Source organism: Protopterus annectens, chromosome 10.part0, assembly GCF_019279795.1.
Source record: "Protopterus annectens isolate FY-2018-M chromosome 10.part0, PAN1.0, whole genome shotgun sequence".
NCBI lineage: Eukaryota > Metazoa > Chordata > Ceratodontiformes > Protopteridae > Protopterus > Protopterus annectens.
Genome location: NC_056744.1, coordinates 186,597,104 through 186,618,830, shown reverse-complemented (window position 1 = coordinate 186,618,830; position 21,727 = coordinate 186,597,104). Strand labels below are relative to the sequence as shown.

The following is a 21,727-nucleotide window of genomic DNA, read 5'->3' as shown; positions in this document are numbered from 1 at the left end:
GCAGTGTATGTTTGTTTTATTATTACTGTACTGGTGTCATCAGCAATTTTTAGATCCTCTACTTTCATATCACTATCCCACAAAAATCATGCTAATTACATCATATTTACCAAAGCCAACAAGTGAAAAACCACATATGTAAATAACATACAGCTATGCACATTTTAAAGTTAGCATAGCTCACCAAGAACAAGACTTCATATACCTTAAATCTACAGGTGGTAACAGTGCAAAGGAAGAACATAAAGTACAGACTGCATTGCCTTTCAAGACACTACAGAGCAGCTTTACACACTTCACATAGAAAATAAACACATACCTAACCCCCAAAACAACAATGTTGACCTATGCAACTCCCCCAAACAAAAATGAAAATCATTGAAAAATGGAACAAAAAAACAAAATAAAAGGGTGAGTAGTAAAACAAGTACCACGAGTAGTGAGCTGCAAAACTACACTGGTGGCAATACAGATTCAGTTCTAATTATATGAACTAAGAGATGACTAACAAAACACATAACTCAGCCATATAATTAATGCATCCCAACACACCACTCACTACACTACTGAAATATAAAATAAAAATTAATAGTTGAAAGTGAAGTGTGACAATGGTACTACTGTATCGATACTACAAGTTACAATGCTATATTTGTCAATTTAAGCTATATCTTCAGCTTTAAAATTACCAGATATGAATGCAAGTTTTAAAAATGTAAGAAAATAAGCGACCAAACAAAAATAAAATCATCTATAATGTTATTTTCCTAAAGTAACACAGACTCCCCCAGGATCTCAAATATATTAAATAGGGGATGCAGAAGAACACCTATACTGTGGGGTATTAATGTTTAAGTAAGAATATACAATTGACAAAGGAAAACAAAATGATCTATATAAGCTTTTCAAATGAACCATTGTATATATAGAATGGACACATTAGCAAAAAAAGCATTGAAAAATGTCACATGACCATATAATAACAAACATAATATAAGCAATACATTATTAGAATATCATCCACAACCTTCATGGTGCTAATTATAAATGGAATAAGTTATTTTAGGATGAATATTAAAAGACTGCAATTAGCTTTTCATGGAAATATGGATTAATTTTTCATTACATTACTACAGAGTGAACTGGCACCTTACCTGTGTGCCCTGTTCAATCACAGCCTCATCTCAGGATTTATCCCTACCGAGTGGTGCACTGCTACAGTCATCCCTCTCTACAAAGGAGGAATGATTACAGACCCTGGGAACTATCACCCCATTAGCCTGACGAGTCTGATATGCAAAGCTATGGAACGCATCATCATGGAACTAATAAACAAGGATATAAGGAATCATCGCACAAGCACTATTGCAGGCAATAAGAGCCAGTGAGCCCTGAAATAATCCAATGTGTGCTTTAAATCAAGCCAACACGTCCAGTTCAGTACAATTCAGTAGAAGGATGCTTTCTTTATTCAGATAAACAAGAAGGTATAAGCGCTTTCATTCCAAAAATTAAAGCAGGAATGAATATTTATATTTAAGATTATCATAAATAGTGAGGCCAAGAAGTTTAGTGCGAGTGACATTAGTACCACTTGAGGAGATAAGGGTGAATTTTGGTTTGATTTGTTTGAGGCATTTGGGCAGAAACATTAATTGTGCCTTACTAGCATTCAGACCTACATTTGTTTTTCAAACATATTTCTATGGATACAAAAGCCTGACTGAATAAAAGACTGAAGAATGGAGTGTGCTTAAGTAGTGCACATAATGGTGGAGTCTTCTGCATATGGAATGATAAGCTACCAGAATGTTGAGGAAGGTCATTAACAAAGATGTTGAACAATAGGGGGCCTAGGACAGAGCCCTGAGGAGCTCTGACAGAACAAGGAGTAAAGTAGTTTGTTGCCATTGTACAGATAATGGTAAGACAGGCCTAGATATGTGAAATATAAGTGGTGATGTCAGATGACAGTAGTAATTACTGGCTTCTAAGTCATTATGTACCCTTTTTCATCTACATAAAAAACTAGTATACAACTGAGACCAAGCAAATTAGGATGCATTATTCAGTGTTTTGATACAATTTGATTAATCATGCATAAATAAAATGTGGTACATCAGTCTAATTCTAATATGACATTATAATGACACAGTAAACCACTGATATCTAACACTGTACTTGCCATCAAATAACACAAGTATGGAACTGATACTCATGCTTAATAACAATCTTCTTAGGATGTTTTTATAAATTAAACTATGATATGTTTCTTGGTACTGAACTAAATTCTCAGCTCTCTTTAAGGGCTTTGAATGATGTCACTTTTCCTGATATTTTACAGTACCCTATAGCACAGAAAAAATAAGGTACAAGGACCAAATTGACTTCTTACTACAATTAATGAATTAGTTAATGCACTTATGCTTACTCTTAACAAATTTGCTCAAAACATTCTCGATAGGAGTTAGTGCTTCCTTGGGATTTGAGAACTACCAAATAGTGGTCTCGTATAATAGACAGCAGCAGAAAATATAGGATACCTAATCTAGTAGCTCTGGAAAACCATAGAACAGACTGTTAAGAAAATGCTAACTAGTTTATTGTAGGGTAACAGCCAAACTAGTAGTCATGATGGGCTCATTACCAATAAATCATTATTTGTCAGTTGAGCACTTGCTGATATGACCATTTGGTGAAAATTCAAAATGTCCACAAAGTTTGCAGCCTCAGAGCATATTATTTTAAGGAAAGGTGTACATGATGCAAATCTCTCAACATGGGGGAAGAGGGGATATACCATGGACTTCATCTAGGACTGCCAATATTTTTTTATTCTTTTTTTAATCTCACGTGGAATCAAAATAGTCCATTTCTAAACAAGAACTTGAAGTACCTGTGACAGTGTGAGGTATTGCCAGCTATGCCTGGAGAAGTAGGGAAGTGGATGTGCAACATATGCCAACATAGCTTGCTGGAATTTTGTAAAGAATTACATCTCATTTGTATATCAAACTGACTTGTGCAGATGTTTGTAATGAAAATATATTTGTAAAGCTGCTTGTGTTAAAAATGTATCAAGACTGTGTCCTGCTGGACAGAAAAGAAATATACATGTGTATCAGACTGCACTGTTGCAACTGTGGAAATGAATACATTTTAAGAGGATACTGGAAGAGAAGAGGTTAAGCTCAGCTCCAGCTAACTTTGAAAAATAGTGTGAACTTAAATTACTTAGGCCATACAAATTGCATCTTACAGTTCTGATTGCAGCCAGAGACAAAATGTCTGGGAAAGCAAGTACTAGGAAGCCTTCTGTATTGTCTTCAGCAGTGAACTAAATGCAACTCTGGAAGGATGGAAGTTTGAAATTGTTTTATGATTTCCAAAAGTTGCAACAGATCTCAGCAAAGCTGTGTGTGTGTATTACTGACATGTGTGCACACGATTCTGGGTCAGTTGCTAGGAGAAAGTGGGTAGTATGCGAACTAGGAAGTCAGACAACCAGATATATGTGATGTCATTCTGTAATCCAGGGCAAAAATTATGTTTCAATACTAGATGAGACTGAAGTCTCAGAGCACTCTGTTTTTGAAACCTGACATAGAAGGATCCCCTCACCTACTTCATCTTACCTTGCTCTAGTAAGTGACCAGGAAATAGTAATTCTTTAGATCAGTCAGGAAAATATAGTGAGATTAATTAAATACTATTTTTCTGTATTTGTGTGAATCTATTCATCTGGGTTATTTTAATATTTCCTGTGATTGAAACTCTGGTTGTTGTGTCTTTCGGCTTTTCCCGGTTAGGGGTCGCCACAGCGGAACTCCGGTGCGCTAATGATTGGCAGTTGATTTTTACATGCCGAGTTGCCACCCCTGATGCACAACCTTCAACGAAGGTACGCCCATTCACGCATGTCTCCACACAGAAGATGCGCTAGCTGAGAATCGAACCGGACAGCGTCTTACTGTGAGGCAACAATGCTACCGCAGCACCATCACCGTGGATGTGATTGAAACTCTGGTGTTTACTGTAAATAGATATTTAGTATTTGCATGTTCTTTTATTATTAAATATATTTAAACTTTTCATTGTGGCTGGTCCTTTAGAGAATATTTTAACCATTGAGAGTACTCATCTATTTGTGAAACTGTGGCCACTCCTAAAAGTCTTACTGCTTTGGTCAAACACTATCATTTGTATTAATATTAATTTCACTCAGTATAATTGGGTACCCCTGTAACAGCATTAGAGTACTTGGCTTTGGAGTGTCTGGTGGCACTGTAACTACCTTATAGTATGAGCAGTAGGGGGGCATAGCTAGTAAATCTGTGCCAGTCTTTCCCAGGTGTAGTGTAATGTGTGTGTGTGTGTGTGTGTGCGCGCGCACTCGCAAGTCAAATCTCCAAGAGTGCATGTGTCAGCTGCTTGGAGCAGGGACATGAAACACTGGTTTCACACACAGAGTGGTGGAGGACTTGCCTTGGACACTTGGCTGAAGACTTCACTCTACAGCTGTGCCAGTGGGGTGACTCACTGGGGTCCTTGAGAGAGACAGAGATCCAGACTTCTGGACTGAGTGTGTTCCCTGTGTGCTCTTAAGGGAGATTGTGCTTGATACAGAGACCTGCATCTAGAAATACTGGATGTATCCATTTTTGTTCCAAGTGATGGTCCCTCCCCCCTCCAGTGTCACTGGTAAGGATTCAGGCTCCTTGATTACTGGCCCAGACAGAGGATGTCACATTACCATAATTCATCTTTGTCAAACTAACACTTTTTTTTAATTAAACAAGAAATGTGTTTATCAAATTATCACGTATGGCATAAGCAATCATGCTTTTATATAAATGAAAACAAACCATATTGACAATTTTAATTGCAAACATTATAGATCACTTACAATCTATGCAGTTACTGTCAGTCAAACATTACATAGCTCATTCACATCCTGCCTTCTTTTAAACCTCATTTTTCATCTGCATGTACTGTTCCCATAACTTCCATTGTTTTCCTATGTAATTTGCTCCTACACTTTTGTAAAGATCCCAGTTCCAGTTGTTTTATCTCAGTTACTATATTCACAACTTCCAGTACATTTGGTTTAGACTTTGACTTCCATTTCCTAGTAATTGCTTTTTTGGCAGCCACCATAATTAGACTCAGCGAGGCCTTACTATAGCTTGGCAATTATGATTCTGTATCATAGCTCAAAAAATCATTTCCTTAGTTGTACCAATTTACTCACCCTGTATTCCTGCTAGAGTAGTCTACAGGAAATTTCTGAAGACTGCCAACTCATTAGAGTCCCAGAAAATATATTCCCAATTACTTCTCTCCTAATCACACCTCCAACATTTGCCATCTACCTGAGGAAAAATTATTTGGAGTCTACTTGGGGTATAAAAATATTTATGTATATGTAAATACTTCCAAGCAAAGATCCTAAATCTTCTAGACTTTGTTGCATATTTGGGAGACATACATATATCCCTCATTGTTTCTTTGTGAATTGCTTAGCCAATCTCTCTCTCTCCAATCCTTTCTAATCTCATCTGATTGATTAAAGTTATGCAATATTTTATATGCTCTACTAATTATTCATTTTTTAACAGCTTCTATTCTAGATTCTACTAAAAACTCTACCATTGCCACTCTTTTGCTTAAGATCCCCTTATTTGTTTATCTTTGCCTATATGCTGATATCAATCCTTGATCGGGAAGGTAATCTCTAGCCTGCAGTCCAAATAAATTCTTGGCCTATTCACATTCTGTTACCTTTCCTTCTATAATTACTTGCTCCTAATACCTTGTTTCTTTTGCCAGTTTTCGCCAATAAATTCCAGCCCCTTCTTACCTAACATCTGTATCCCTAATTGCAGTCACCCCATAAGTAGATTCTCTTTTCTCCATTCCCCTGTTTCTTTAGTTCTTAGAATACTTTCTATTACTTTATAAATATTATATTCTGTATAGTTATTGTTATTCTCCCTAAGGATCTGCATCCAAAATCCCAATCTCTTCTTGTTTCTTGAGCTTCCCCCTGTTTCAGCATGATCCCTTTTCACTTTGAATTATAGGTTTCTGTTTGTGCTACGTATAGTCGCCTTAACTGTGTAGCTCTGAAGTACTCCTTCAAATCAGGAAATTGCAGACTGCCTTGTTCTACTGGAAGAATCAACTTATCCCACTTGACTGTTGCCATCTTCCCCCCCTCCCAGATAAAATCCTCAAGCTCTTTAATTGCTATCCACAACTTCTCCTCTGGTTGGAAAAATATGCCTGACCTGTGTATAAAAGTAAAAGGACTAAAAATAATTTAACTGCTTGTAGCTTGCAATCCATGTAACAGGGCTTCCAATTTCTCAGTTTTTGTATTATCTTTTGTTTAGCCTCTTCCCACATATCCTTAGCTGCCACACCAGAATCATTTATAATCCACACTTCTAAGTACTTCATTTTAAAATGCTCTCATAAATATGCATATTGCTGAAACAATTTGTGTGTGGGTACATAATTTGCAACTATTGTTTTTGTTTTAGCTTCATTAATTTTGTATCCTGAAAAGATTTGAAAATGTTCCACAACACTGAAATGCCAAGATTTGAAAATGTCTCAAAATGTTTCACAACACTGAAATGCTCTTTTCTGGTTTTATCAGGTATAAAATAATATCACCTGCAAACACAGCCAGCTTTTCTTGACTACCATAACAATTATATCCTTGAATTTCTGAGTCCCTGTTTTTCTTTGCCAATTGTTCTAAATATAATGCAAAGTGGAAAGAATACATCCCTGCCTGGTTCCTCTTCTGAACCAGTAATGATCAGAGATGAACCTACCAACTTTAATTTATGCCTCCAATTCCTTATATATTCTCAACCTTATAATTTTATCAGGGAATGCTTCCATTGCCCTGCTCAAACTCACAGCTTACTCCTCAAATGCTTGCTCTGCATCAGGACATACTAACAATAGTGGTATTTATTTTTTCTTTCTGCTTCCCCCTGGATCATCAATGTTCTATTAATGTTGTCAAATGTTTGCCTCCCCTCCACAAAACCCCATTGATCCATATCTATTAATTTTGGCATCACCTTTGCCATTCTATTAGCCATTATAAACAAGCACTTTATAATCATGACTTAGGACTGAAATGGGTCTGTATAAAGCTGGATCGGATGACTCTTTACCCTCTTTAGAGATTACAGCCACCACCACTTTCTTCCAGGATGTTGGTGCTTCTCCTCCTCTTAAAATACTGTTAAACAAAACCTTCCAGATATTTTTCCCATTTTAACTTCCACAGGAATATTAGCTATTCCTGGGGACTTTCCTGTGGATTGGTTATACATCACCATTTTCAGCTCATTTCCTCCTATCTTGTTAGTAATTGAGCTTCGTCTACCCCTAACTTTAGCATAATTAATTATTACATAAACATTTCCATTTGTATCTTTTCTTGATTTTCATATTTCTCTGCTTTAGACAGATGTTCATAACATTTTCAAAATATTTCTAGTACCTCTACAGTATCTCTTATCTTACTTGTTATAGGCTCCCTAAGCTTGGTAACAACCCTTTTTATCTTCTGTTGCCAAATTTATTTTGCTAAGAGTTTTTATGCTCTGGAGTTACTATAAAACAGCAGTCTTTCTAAACTTATGCATATTACTGAGTTAATCCCTTATTTTCTGTTTAGCATTCTGCAATTGCTTCTGTTCTTGTTCTGTGAGATTCCCCCTATTCTGCAATTCTTTAACCTTTGTCAGTTCCTCTAAATAATTCTGGTCACTTCTTAACCATCTCTCTCTTTCTTTTATTTCCACCCTATTATTAAACTCCACTTTAAATTTACCCCACTCCCTAGCTGTATTTTCAGAAGAAATTTCATCTTTTCTAATAACTCCTGAATAATTTCCAAGACACATTCCTTAAATTCCTCTCTCTTCAATGGATAAGTGGGAAAGCACCAGTGTCTCATTTTTATTTCATTACCCTACATTTGTATTTTAATTATTATTGGCGCATGATCTGAAATAGCTATTGGATGCATATGAAAATTTTCAATTACATGTACATGTTCCTGTGAAATACATGTTCTGTCTAGTCTAGTTTTTGTATCTAGGGGAATATGTAAAATCACTCCAAACTACTACTACTGAATTGACATCTTCCATGCCAAATATTTTCATATATTTCTTCAAAAATCTGCCCTCCTCTGTTATATTTTCCCTTCTAGGCCCTCCGATACATCTTCACTACAGGAAATACAATTTCAGTCCCCACTTATAAGTCATATTCCCTGTTGAAAGTTGATTATTTCTCCCAGAATTTTTTTAAACTCCATTATAGCAGTTTTAGGTGGAATATAAATACATGCCAGTGTCCAGTGTTATTCTCTTCTCTCACTATTTCAGCTCATCTTCCAATTAACATATATACGCCTCTTTTCCTTTATCCCTGGTATTCCACTAAATTGTTTGTGTCTTTTGGCTTTTCCCGGTTACGGGTTGCCACAGCGGAACTCCGGTCCGCCAATGATTGGTAGTGGATTTTTACATACCAGGTTACCAGCCCTGACACACAACCTTCAACGAAGGCATGCCCCATTCACGTATGCCTCCACACAGAAGACGCTCTAGCTGAGAATCGAATGGGACAACATCTTGCTACGAGGTGACAACGCTGCCGCAGCACCACCACCGGTATTCCACTAAATATCCATCCTGAAAACCTCTCAATCAAATTCACAGCTTTTATTAAGTGTCTAATTCACAGCTTTTATTAAGTGTCTAGTTCCAGCTTTTGTGGTAAATGCATACACTGTTTGGCAGGTTGATCTTTTATACACTTGTTTCTTGTCATGCCAATTTAAGCCTATGTCACATCTTACAAAAATTTTTGTTTTATTGAATGCCCTCAAAAAAAAAAGATATACCCCCAAATCTATCCCTAGAAGCTATTAATGTAATACTAACACACAAAACTATCTACATATTCAAATACTGAAGTTTTACCCTCCTAATTAGGAACAACCATCGCAGACTGACAGCCACACTCACAAACTTAGGTTAACCTAAAAGGAGGGTTATCCATGCTAACAGGCATGGTACAGCCTGTGTTTCTACTAAGTGCTGTTTGGTTTTGTCTCATCTTTATTACTCTCCCAGATTAGGAAAACACTTGAATGCTTTCAGAAATCATCATCTCCTAGCCATTGAAAGAAATAAGTATTTTGTTTTTATTCTCCTTTATCAGATTGTCTCTATGGAGCAGATTGTCTCTGTCTTGTCTAGCAGATATAGAGTTGCTTCTACAAGCACTCATTTATTTGACAGACAATGTTCTTTTATGTGTTTGCTTTCTCTTAAAACTAGGGCCTTAATCCAGTCTTTCTCCTAAAGCATATCAATTTTTCTTGTATTCTGCTCTTCTGATCAGACTTTTCTTCTTTTTTTTAAAGTTGTGGTGCCTACATTTCTTAAAACTGAACAAGGAAGAAAGAATGAAAAAAGGGGCACCTGTTTACTTTTGTATCCCCATTACACTCAAAAATAGCTGAGAAAACTTTATTTTATACAATGCAGATTATATCATGCATTATAGAAACACTACTAATAACAAAATTGTGTATTACTTACAGTTAACTCTTTCCTTCCTGCTCCTCCCTCCTGAATGTTTTTCCAAACATTAACAGTATGAAATAGGACATTCTTTAGAGTCCTCTACAAGTTTAACAAAGTCAAAAGTCCAATATTTCCAGGTTTTCTTGTTCTGTCATATTTCACAAATATAATTAATACTTTGTAATCCCACATTTAATTGCCAAATTTCCGAGTTGCTAGTTTTACTCTTGTTGATATACATCTCTCAAATCAAGGCTCTGCTTTATTTCCAATGTACTCCTGGTTGTTCTAGTCAACTCTAGTGGTTTCTTCTGTCCCTTAGGCATTTTATGTTGAAATATTGGAAAAGGTTTCACTGGCAGAGTCTCTCTGTGATTTTTATTATTGGAAGAGCCAGCAGAATCTCCCGTTTCATAACTAAACTTTTTTTTGGACAAACTTTGTCCCTCCAGGAAAGAATATTCTGAAAATAGCTGTGTACAGCAGCTTGAATCTCATGCCTGCTTCTTGACATTCCCTGATAAGTGGGATAAATGTTCTCCTCTTCAGCCTGGAGTACAGTGAATAATCATTTTCCACACATACTATACTGTCTCCCACATTTAGTACTTTGTCCTTCTGCTACAGTTTTGTCAAAATCAACTTCTTCTGCTTGTAGGATTGCATCTTTAATCTTAAACGTTTTGGTTGCTTTCCCAATGTCAAGTGTGGAGCATACACAAGATGTGCCCTTTCAATTAATAACTCCTGCTGTGGAATACCAGTCCAGGTGTTTAGTTGTGTTTTTATAAAATTAATACAGTCTTGTCCCTTTCAGCATCTCTGTTACAACAGAAAATCTCGGGTTTTCCCTATGTGTTCTGTCCTCTAATTCCATCCTTTTCTTCATTTCGACCTATAATTTTTGCAGCCTTATTACCTCATCTGAATATCTTTTTAGAGCTTCTTCCATTTTTTCCAGCCTTTTCTTATTTCAGTTGATATACTCCTTTAAGTGTTTCATTTATTTTAATCAGCTCTGAGTACATTTGACTTGTCTTTTCCTCTGGGTTACTGGAAGTCGTATCTTGCACCAAAGCTGGCGCTTGCACTGCTTTTTGCTGAACAGCTGCAGAATTCTTCCCAGTCAGTGTTTTTTCCTTACCTTTTGTGATTGATTTTCTTTCATGTTCTCTGAATTTCTTCTTGCTGGCATCTAGGCAGTACACTTACTAGCTGGTTACTGAAATTTACCCAAAAATACGAGTTTACTGGCACTCTCTTCTGAGTTTCTGTTTTCACACTGGAAGAGCTGAAATTAAGCGGTTACTCCATGTGCAGCCATCTTGGAAGTCTCAACTCTGTCAAACTAAGTGGATACAATTTTATGATTAGTTGACAGGTGAAATAGAGAGAAATGGTACTTGGAGTTTATCTTAACCTCAGTAAGGCCTTTGATTACATTTACATAGCAGGCTACTTAGGTAAAATTAAAGGGAAAGGGTGTGGGTAGAACGTTGGCTACAGGTGTGAAGACGTCTGAGGGAAAGACACAGATGGTGGTAGTAAGAGGGCAGATGTCTGTATATATTACAGTTGTACATATGTACACTTACCTTAAAAGGAGATCTTTGAAGGGAAATCACAGTAGAAGTATATCATATGGGTTATAAATCCATCTTACTTTTGCCATCACCTTTAAAGTTTAAAAACAGTTGCCATCTACCTTGTGGGCACTAAAGAAGATTTTATGCTGAAATGTACTGCTCTGGATGTACATGGCTCTCTTGCAGACTAAATAATAGAGATTGCTTTATATGTAGTGTGTAAAGTACCATCTCCATCTGTATTGTACTTCACCAAGTAATAGTATTTTTGAAGTATATCCCAGAACCACTGAATTCAAATATAATGACTGCAGTAAAAATAATTAAAAAAATAAACTAATAATAATAATAATAATAATTTGCTATGGCATTTATGCTGCAAATAAAACAAAATTACCATGTATATGACGATAAATAGTAAAACATCCTGATGAAGAAATATTTATAACAGGGAAAAATTTGGTAAGAACATACTTCCAGTAATATAAATGAGGTGACAACATGTAGTGCTATGAAGACAAAATAAAGAAGCTTAAGTTTGTAAAGGGAAACACCTATACCCATATCTAACTATCTGTCTTGCTATAGGTATACGTTTCCTCAGATTAAAAAAAACACAGTAAGTGGCAGTTTATAAAAATGAGTATTAACTGCTCCCGCAACAAATTTATATTTGTCTCAGTAAGCCAATAAAAAAGAGGTCTGCCTTTCATGTATACTTATTTGAATAATAATACCATAAAATACCCTAGAAATTCATGAAAGGGCCTAGTGTGAGTTGCATGGCTCACAATAAAAAGGCCCTGCTCTCAAGATGCAGTACTTTCTGATTCAGAAATATATTAGCCACAATGTGGAAAGACATTAGGATCAACTAAGTTAGACACTAAAATCCCTTTAGTCCCTACCCCACATGCACAAGTACACATTCAAAAACAAACACACACACATATACACAGTCCCTGACTTGTCTGCCCTTCTCCAATCAAGCCTCCAGACCCCCCCCCCCCAATTCCCATAGTTGAAGTGCTGTTATGGCACACTTGAAGTTGCCCTGCGGGGTAGTATTTTTCCCCAACACCCAATCCCCATACGGCAGACAGTGCCATTATGGCACTCAAGTGTACAGTGAGCCATGGTGGCCAGTGTTTCCCCCACCCCCCCAAAACCCACAGTGCTGTCAGTGAATGATACAGTTTGAGTGTAGAGTGATAAATGGTATTCAGTGTCTGTCCCCCACCACAGTCACTGTACTGCATTCATACCTCAACATGGTGAGTCAGTGATGCAGATCTATATGGCTGAGTGATTTTGGGGGAGGCAGCTTCATTAGCATTCAGCATAACCACTGAGCCAGTCCTATGTGGTGATACAACTATTTGTTCTACTGCACTGTGCAGTATTGTGTTAAGGCCATTGCTGAATACAAAAAAGTTTCCTTCACATACACACAAAGGTGTGCCAATTATGATACCTTTATGAGTGCCCCCTGGTGTGTTCATTTTTTATACTAGTTAGGACCAAATATTCTGCGAGAGATGCTTTCAGACAATCTCAGATCTTTAACTACCACAATAAAATGTATAATAGACTGTATACACTTTACCATCCTTTCATTATCCTCCTCCATTAATCACTTATAGCACTCTCTCCCTAATCTACATTTGTTTCTCTTACAGGCTCATAGGCAAGTACTAGGCCAGCTGTGCTCAAAATAGTCTATCCCATTTGGGTATAGATTGGCCTTACCCATCCCATGGTCAATAATTAGATATTACCTCTAATGAGAATAACTAGGATTATACCATAGATAATTTGAGGGTACCCATGCATCAGATAAAGCAGTTAGGTTTTGCTTCTTTCTATTAGTAGTACAGGGGACAGTCTTGGGGTGTACATTTTCTGTTTCACATGCATAGATATAAGTTGCACTTTAATATTATTGACAAGGCAAACTTTGCTTTATGTGGATGAGGAGTATGTTCCAGAGCAGCAGTATCCTCTGCAAGATATACATTTCCCTCCAAATCATTCTGTTAATGTTGCAGAAGAGGTTTAGATCCCTAGACTGAGTATTTCTGATGCCATTTGACTTGCTGATATGCAGTAAATCCATCAGTAATGAGTTGGAGGATGCCTTGTACACCAGACGCAGGTTACCTCTTAGCAGTCTGTATGATACAAGGCATAGTTACAGAGCTTTAAGTCAGTCCATGTAGGACATGTTGTTTAGGCCTTGTATCCTTTTAGTAAGGTAGCTCTGTGGGCATTCTGGTTGTTGCATGTGTTTGGACAGATGCATGCTAAACAGGGCATTATATTTTATGACTGACCTAATGAGGGCTGAGTAAAAGGGGGCAGCAATATCCCCAGTTCCAGATACAATTGCTTTGTTTATAAGCATTGCAATATAGAAGGACTTTCTTACAATGGTCACACATTGATCAAAAATTAGTTCAATGTCCACATAAGTTCCCAAATAACCAACAACTGGGTGAACTCTTATGGGGAATACTGTCAATGTGGTAGTTCCTTCTGGTAGAGGAGTTCCCAAAGGATACACTAATGCATTTTTTGGCATTTAGTTTCAGTCTGTGATTTTGGCACCAATTATTTTTTTGGGATAAACCTTCCTGCAGGATGGCTAAATCATTCAGGGATTCAATGACTGCTCCTTGCTTGGAGTCATCTGCAGACTTAATCAGTCAGAGTTGATGTCGGTCTAACAGAAGAGGTCTCAGCACAGAACCCTGGGGGACTCCACTGGTGACCGGTTTCTTTGTGGAGGTAACTTCCCCTATTTTGATTATCTGCATCCTATCTGTGAGACGGTTGGCAATCCAGCAGGTGACATAGGGGTTTATTCCCAGTTTATTTAGTGATCCTAGTATGCCTGAGTTGGGAATTGTGTCAAAAGCTTTGGCAAGAATGAAGTATGTGGTGTGTACTGTTTTGCCTTCATCCATTGCTTTGGTGACATTTTCAAAAATATCCACCAGGATGAGTAAGCATGACCTGCTCTTGAAGAAGCCAAACTGAGATAGGTCACAATGGTTGGAGGTTCTCTACAGCCATACTTCTGTTCCATGATAAGTCTTTCCATGGCTTTCCATATGACCTTTGTACATTATCTTTCTTGCTTTTTTTCTCTGTTCTTACCTTTCTCACCTCAACCCTCTTTTCCCCATTGTCAGCCTACCAATCTGCATCTCAGCTGTTTTTTTCAATAGTTTATATATGGTACAGAATATACTCCTTCAATTGTTATTTTTCCTATCTTACTCCTCATTTTCCCCTTGTAACTTGGTACAATTATAGCCCCATCATTTCAGTGTTACATGATGTAATTTTGCAATAATAACCACCCAGCAACTGGCTCTAGTTGATTGTCACTACTGAAGTACCATCGTGACCTCATGTGTAAAAATGTGACATAGGGTTGTGGATGATTGATGGATCTTATTGCATTGTTTTAAAATGGTATTGTACAGCATTATATAATATGTTTTTCTTTTATACTTTTTACTGTTATTTTTGACTATGTAAATGTTGTACAACTCTTAAGTATAATCACCAATTGTACATTGCATTTTTTCCCTGGGCCTCCACTGAAAAAAGGTATTTTTAGGCCCATTTGGACTAACCTGGTAAACAAATGCCAATAAATAAGTAAGTAATGTATTATGACTGCGGCACAATAACAATGTGTTTATAGGGTGATGAGATGAGAAACAAATGGATATTAATTTTCTCTAGTGCTATTGCCAGCAATATACAGAAATAAGACAGTGACAAGAAAGTTTACAGTTTCTGAGATTTTAAGCATTTGTGAAAGCCTTCTTTTATGAGAGAAAATCACTGAAATAGACCAGCTGAAATTTTCTCAATATTAGCACTACCATTAAAGTTAATAACTTGAGGGAGGCAAGCCCAGTGACAGTAAAAACAAAACTATGTAATCTAAAATGATAAACTGAAGGGGGGGTGCATCATACCATACAAAGCACCTTAAGCAACTGGAGAGACCTCAGAGATTTCTAACTAAGATGATCAAGGGACTCCAGCACATGCTTTACATAGATAGACTAAAGTCCCCGTCATTATACTCAGTATCATATGGAGACATGCCTGGCTTACAGAGCAATCTCCAACCCAAACCTAATGAATTTGTTGCACATCTGTAAATCAAATGGGATGAGAGCTACCTGTTCCAGGGACCTAAATATGGCCAGCGACTTGAACAGGACATGCTGGAGGGACACATTTGTCTCCCAGTGACTGCCGCATCTTTGGAATACGCTGCCAATTCATGTGAAGCAGAGCACCTCCGTGACACTGTTCAAAAGTAACCTGGACGACTGGATGGGGCACCCTAAATTCTTACCAGGACTAGTGCCCACAGCCCTTCTGGACATGGCCAGTCATTACTAAATGCAGTCCCATGTATTGACTAGAGTATCTATGGTATTACATTGGGATGAAATGGCTAGGCTTGAAATGACCTCTGGGTCAATAGCCTAGTAACCACCTATGATTCTATGAAATGTCTTAATTTCAGTCTGCACTGGTCCTGGTCAGGTATTAAAATTTCCACAGAACAGCTAGAAAAGAACTCTTCTGCTAACCTTTAGTGGGCTATATGCATCAGAGGAAAGTAAATTATAAATGCCTTTTGATTAGAAAGATGGTCTTGGAAAGGTGCATGTCTTAAAGCACTTTTCCCAAGGAAAATTATGGCTCAGATTCCTTTACCTCTAATATTGTTTGATGAAGACTACAATCTCATCCTCCATTGGTGCTAAGGATGGTGCTCATCTGAGTTTTAACTTTTTGCACCTGCGTTATTCGAGGCTATGTAGGCACTGATAAAATACACATTTGCTCTTTGACACTGGAGTCAACAAAAAGGATGATCTAATGTTGTAATTTTCATTCATTCCTCAACAAATGGGTTCTGATCCGACTTGGCCACTTTGTCTAGATTCTAGGATCTGACTCTTGAGCTCCTCCCTTACCCATAATATCCCAGACCACTGTATACCTTAAGATCTCATTTGCCGCTCTACAGTTCAGTCTCGACTGTGATCTTTCTAGCTCATTGTGGGTTTAGGGAGTTAAAAATTTTTATTTTTTCTTCCTGTCTTTAAATCTTCTTTTCAGTTATTTACTAGTGTCTCCATTACCTTCTATTTAACTAGTCTAGTTACCAAATTTAAAGATCTTTTCCTGGTAATCTTGGTTATCATTGTTGGTAACCTTTCTTCCTTCATTTAACTTACTTTGCAGTATTTTGTAGAGATACCATTGCTGGTATAAATCTTTCTTTCCAGTTAGTATTGTAAAATCTTTTTTTCTTCCTTGTTTGTCAAGCTTTTTGCTGCAAGTTGTTCTCTTAAAGTATGGCTGAAAAGCCTAGTGGTTTTAAAAAGTGCACTTCCTGAGGTCATATCATCCCCAACTCTGATGCCCACAGAGAATGCGTATATTGTCTAGGCCCAGCACATTTGAACACCCTCTGCTCCATCTGTGCTGCTTTTAATACCAGGGCCACAAGTGATAGGAGGAACAAGTTAGTACTAAAAGTCCTCCTTCCAGCTTATGCTCCTTCATCAAGTACTTCCACATCAGGGGCTCAAACCCCATCTCATAAGTCCAAGGAGCCCAGGGAGCACCGAAGAATGAAATGGACAACACAGATGAATAGTTATGGTGAGTACATAACTTTAATTTTCATCCTCAGATATTACAGACATCTGAAGAGAAATCCCAGAAACCCTGGGTAACAAGATAATTTTCTTTGCATTTTCTACACTTTTATGTATCAGTATTTTAACCTTTGGCACTTTAACAGGCTCAATCTAATATTCTTTCTGGAATTTTTCTCCAATGATGCAACTCTTCTCTTAAATAGAAAACTTTCTGCTCTCAAAGTCTGGCACCCTGCTTGCACTTTTTAAACTATTTACAGTCCGTGATGTTTTGATTTTGGCCCATGCAGAAAAGACAATGTATGTGGAAATCCTTGTGGGTTATTTGCTTACTACATTCACAGTTACTTGCGGATTTAACTATGGTGAGATGATCAGAAACAAGAAACACTTTGTTGTCAAATACAGAAAAACAGCCACTGAAAGTGAAAGGTGAGGTTTTTCTAGTCATGTGGGATGCATACATCACTCACATTTGGAAATAAGTGAAGGAATGTTCAGTTGCACGTGATATATGGAAAAGCTGCACACAAACACAAACCTAAGCCAGTACATTTCAGAAACATGCAGGGGTAGCTACACATAAGTGAGCCACTGCTTAATCAAATGTCAATAAATAAATAAATAGATTTTTGAATACCAAACTGAGGAATGACATAGGTGATGTAGAATAGAGCCCAAACAAAATAATTTATTGTTGTAGCGACTCTTCCCAAAGAAAACATGGTGGTAATTAGAGGAGTACTGAAGGGTTCATTTCTTGGTCTTCTACTCTTGGGATCATAGGAGGTTACTAGGCTATTGGCCCTGAGGCCTTTATAAGTCTAGCCAAGAGTTTAACCCATGTTTAGACAAGTCAGCACCCAAAGCCCCTGTCCAGCAGGGACACAGGTGGAATCCCAAGGGTGCATTTTCTGTTTCCCATCCTGTTATCCAGGTTGCACTTAAAAAGGGATAATGACGTACTCTGCTTGACGTGGAGAGGGTTTCTATTCCACAGATGGGGGAGTCTCTGGGACCCAAATCTGTCCCGACAATAAGTCCTATTTCCTACTGATATCACAGACCAGGTTGAGGTTGTGCGTATGGGTTGCTCGAGTGGAGCTTGACTTGTGGATATGCAGCAGTCCCATCAAGGTGGGGTCTGAGATTGCTTTGTATGCCAGACAGAGGTCACCTCTGAGGAGTCTATATGAAACTGAGTAGAGGGACAGGGCTTTTAGCCTATCTGTGTAGGGCAGATGTTTTAGGCCCTGGATTCTCCTGGTGAGGAACCTCTGTGGTCTCTTCAGCTGCTGCACAGGGGGCATTGTACTCAATAACTGGCCTTATAAGGGAAGAATACAGGGATGTTATGACCTCTTTGTCCCTGGATGAGATATCCTTACTTATGAGGTGGGCCATGTAGAAAACTTTCCGTACAATGGAAGCAACATGGGTCAAAAGGCAGGTTGCTATCAACCTGGGTGCCCAAATCCCTTACTACTGATTGTGTACTTAGGACGTTGTTATTAATGTAATATGTGGGGATGTCACTCTCCCTAAAGGGGACGATGATGCATTTTTTGGCATTCAGCTTGAGGCCATGTTTCTGGCACCAGCATTTGTTTGGGTGAGACCCTTTTGGAGGACGGCCACATCACTTGGGGAATTGATGACTGCGCCCAGCTTGCAGTCATCTGCAAACTTGGTCAGCCATAGCCCACTGGTTTTGGTCTGCACCTCAGAAAAGTATATCCCAAATAACAGAGACCCCAAGACCGATCCCTGGGGTATGCTGCTAGTTACGGGTCTACTGCTTGAGGTGGTTTCCCCCATTTTGATTACGTGGGTTCCATCAGTGAGCCAGTTTGCTACCCATCTGGTAACATATGGATTGATGCTTAGTTGAAAGAATTTATCTACTATTCCCGAGTGGGGAATAGTGGCAAAGGCTTTGGCCAGGTCAAGGTAAGCTGTGAGCACCGTCTTCCCTTGTCCATGGCTTTGGTGACTGTCTCAAAGAAGTCGACCATATTTAACAGACATGACCTTCCATTGACAAAGCCAAACTGTGTGGGGTCAAGTATTTAGGGGATGTCAATGTCCCTGTTAATGAGGTGCATGATAATCTGTTCCATGGCCTTGCAGATCAGGCTAGTTAGGCTGATGGGTCTATAATTTCTTGGATGGTGGGCACTCCAACTTTGTGTAAAGGGATGACAGTGGCTGTCCTCCATTTGGGTGGGACAAAGCCGGTACTCAGGCTTTGGTTGAATAGGGTGACTAATGGTGCCGCAAGTTCATGCCTGAGTTCATGTAGGATGCAGACTGGGACCCATGGAGGCTGTATTTTATGCCTTTGAGAGGGCAATGATGACCTGTTCCCTAGAGATAAGGCATGGGGGGCAGGCACTGGGGATGTCCTGATTTACTGATGGGGGGGACAGAGGGGAGAAGTTTTTGCTGACTCTGTCAGCTAGTAGATTGTCTATATCTACAGCATTTGTTTATGTGGTGTCCTTGACCACCAGTTCTGAACAGATCAGGGTGTTTCCTTTGAGACTGCAGACAAATGTGAAAAAGGCCTTATAACTGTCTCTAGTAGATGTGGCCAATTTGGACTCGAAGTTGGCTTTAGAGGATTTCACTAGAGCTCTTATTTGCTTGTTCAGGCAAGGAGAGACTGCTTCCAATTGGGCATCTGCTCCTTCTTGGTCCTGGAGAGCAATTTTTTTCCTTTTGTTATATAGTTTATTTACTGCAGATGTCCACCAGACAGGTTTACTCTTCCATGCGGAGGATGATTTTGTTCTGTCAGGGATTTCTTATTCCATGCATCTATATAAATGCTCATATAGTCCTTTGGTGTAGATTTGGACATTGGTGCCAGTTCCTACAGTGGGGGACGGGGCTGTGAAGCTGTTTGTACCATCCCTCAGGAGGTTGTAATCAGCCTTGGAGAAGTTTTTTTATTTGAACCTAACTAGAGTGGGTCAGATGAGATGATGACTTTGAAAGTGACCGCTTTATGGTCGGGTCTCACCAGGGAGGATAACATAAGGGTGTTGCAGTGGTTACTCATGTTGGTTAACACCAAGTTGAAGATATTATCACCTCTTGTGGGGGTATCAACTAGCTGTTACACGGCATTTGCACTGAAAAATCGAGGAATCTCTGGGCATTTGTATTCTGGCATGTGTAGTTTTTCCAATCTATGGTTGGATAATTAGAGTCAATCAGGATAAAGGGTTGAATCTTGATAGATTTGAAGAGGTTCAGATAGGTGGAGTGGGCCATCTTGAGTCAAATTTGGGGGCTAGGTATAATTTGAATAGGGGTCTTGTCAATGGTTAACTGCACCTGGAGTGTCTCCTGTACGTCACACTGTTTGACCAGCCTGGAGGTGTGTGCGCCTTTACATATATACTGAACCTCCACCTCCTTTGGCTTTGCTACCCACATTTTGGGGTCTCAATGTATGATAGGATGAGTAACCAGGTTAAGGCTGAGGTGCCCTCCGCAGCTTTGAACCAGGTTTCTGTAACTGCACAAATATCAGCATCTTCCAGGGTTAAGAATGCTTGCAATGAGTGCAGTTTCATGTTTAGAATCCTAGCGTTTAGCAACATGAACTTTAATTTGCATTTTGTTGACATTTTTATGTTGGTAGTATCGACCTCATGACTTTTCCTAAAAAAAGCACTATGGGCGAGGCAAGGACCTTTGCCAGATTCAGACACCTAGGCAGCATGATACCCCCCTGTGAGACAGCTGGATGTAGTCACATGGCAGTTTGGCATTATGGCTACATTGACAAATGTCTGTGGACAAATCCCTGTGGGAATAGAACATCCCCCTGCCCCCTAACCGTATGTGGCAGACAAACCCCCATAGTGTTACACCCTGCACCCTCCCAGAAGCCAACGTGCCATTGTTAGTAGCACAAGTGGTTGCCACTGGATGCCAAGGGGGCATGAAAGTGGTACTGTGAAATCAGTGTACTGTGGGCAGAGCCTTTATTAACACAACAGATAAAGTGATGTGTGTAGTGCTTGGTGTGTACTAGAACCATATATATTCACAACTTGTAGAAATGTGCTACAGCACATAGGAAATCCTGCACATTACTGTAGTAACACTTATGTTGCAAGATATGTTTTAGGTGATGCTACCTTACAACAGCCTTCCTACGTGGTGTCACAGGCATCCCCCTCAAAAGCGACTCCCTTTGGTTGTCTGTCTGGTTCTGTTCCTGTTGTAGAACAGACAGAAGGTCGGAAAGCTGTACTGTAGGTCGTCCAAGTAATACTTTCAGTCAACGATGCCATGCATCCACCTGGTTATTGGTCCGTGGGATGTCCATGTCAGACACATCACAGAAATTCCAGAACTTCAGAGGGTAGGAAGATGGCAGACTTTGTTGTGCTGAACAATGGGATGCGTATTTCCTTGGTCAGCCATGCACATAATGATGGTCCAGAAATATACCTACAGGCTTGGCACAATCAGTTAGGGTAGCCACAATGTCCAGAAAGGCAGGGACAACTTCATCCACTGGAAGGAATGCCAGTGCAATCAGCTTGCGAATGGTTATTGAGAACGCGGTGTCCATACCATACAAGGTCACAAGGTGGTGATGCTGGATTTGGTGCCAAATGATCTGTGCAAAATGAAATAGGCACCCATTCAGAATACTCTTAGGGAATGCCTTTCGGCTGGCATGGATTGCTGCCTTCTCAAAATATGTCATAATGTTCTGCGGTGTTCGGGTGCATTCCTGATCTGCAGCCATATCCTTAAGTATGTCCCACATGTTGTT

At 38.9% G+C, this 21,727-nt stretch overlaps 1 protein-coding gene across 1 annotated transcript in view; it reads right to left on the bottom strand.

Moving 5' to 3' along the window:
- The window catches only part of TTYH2 (tweety family member 2), a 2,201,930-nt gene that overhangs the window by 145,626 nt on the left and 2,034,577 nt on the right, over window positions 1-21,727 (bottom strand). The window lies entirely within an intron of this gene.